Raw genomic sequence first — 1543 nt, forward strand, 5'->3', positions numbered from 1 at the left:
TTCCGAGGAGTGGCTGGTGTGTTTGAACTGCCAGCCTTCTGGTTAGCAGTCAAGTGCCTTAGGCACTACGCTACCTGGTCTAGTGGTTCTTAAATCGGGGGTGCTTTTTGTCTCCCCCTCCTGGGGGACATTTGACAATTTCTGGTAACATTTTTGATTGTCAAAACTGGGGAGACGCTAGTGGCATCTAGAAGCCAGGGATGCTGCTAAACATCCTATAATGCTCAGTATTCTACAAAAAAGAACTATCTAGTCCAAAATGTCAGTAGTAGCAGGGCTGAGAAACTCTGCTCTAGTCCTACAAACAGGAAAATACGAATTTATCTCTTTCCCATTGAATAGTCAGAGTTCTTTAACTTAAAAACAAATCATATTAAGTGGTATTTGGTTCCTTACATACCTGTGGGTATATGATTTAAGGTCAGGCCCCTGATATTATGCAAGTACATAACATATACCTAACATATACTTAAAATATAGGTTTAAGTATACTTAACATATACTTAAAATTTAATTTGAACTAGTAAATAACTTTTTAGTAGTATGGCCAGTTACAAAATAAATAATGCAAAATCAATAGCTTTCCCATGTATAAACAATGTTGTTGTTTGCTGTCGAGTTGGCCCTGGCTCATAGCGACCCCTCCTTGGGTTTCCGAGGCAGTATCATTACGGAAGTAGGATTGCCCAACCTTCCTTCCAAGGAGTGGCATCCACCAGCCTTCTGGTGAGCAGTCAAGTGCCTTAGGCACTATGCTACCAGAGCCCCTGTATAAACAATAGTAGTTGGGAAAAATAATTAACAATTTCAACCAAAAATAGGTTGTCTAGGAACAAACTAAAAATGCACATGACCTATATTAAGGAAATCACAACACTTTACAGCATAATATTAAGAAAAGACTTGAATAAATGAAGAGACCCATGATGTTCCTGAATGGGCAGACTCAGTAACATGAGGATGTCATTTACCTCTGAAGAAATCTACTTATTTAATACAGCTTTCATAAAACCATAAAGAGAATATCTGGGAAAGGAAAGAAGTTAACAAGACTCTAAAATTCAAATGGAGAAATAAATGCATGAAACTAGCAATTTTTTTCCTTTTTAAGAAAAATAATGAGGGAATACTATTATTATCTTCCTATAAGTTTAGAACTTATGTAATAGAAAAAGAAATTAATTCTAGAGCTATAATAATTAGAACTCTTGTATAGAACAAGGATAGAAAGAAAAAACAGTGAAACATTTTAAAGTCTAGAAACAAATCTATATTTATGAGGTTGATATGTCAAATCTGTAGCAAGGAGAGAATGAACAAGTGAATAAATGAATTGCAATAACTGGTACACTGGGTTCACTGTGTAGATAAAGGTTAATTTTTGCCTATAAAGGTTGACCCAAATAAATCCCAGGTAAATAAAAAGTGGAAAATGAAACCATAAACATATTTTAAAAGCAAAGGTGTATATGAAAATATGTAAATAATCTTGGGATGGGGAGAGGACCACTTATATACAATTAAAAAATATATAATACAGATG

Source organism: Orycteropus afer, unplaced genomic scaffold, assembly GCF_000298275.1.
Source record: "Orycteropus afer afer isolate SDZICR_OR568_19922 unplaced genomic scaffold, OryAfe1.0 scaffold00336, whole genome shotgun sequence".
Taxonomy (NCBI): Eukaryota; Metazoa; Chordata; class Mammalia; order Tubulidentata; family Orycteropodidae; genus Orycteropus; species Orycteropus afer.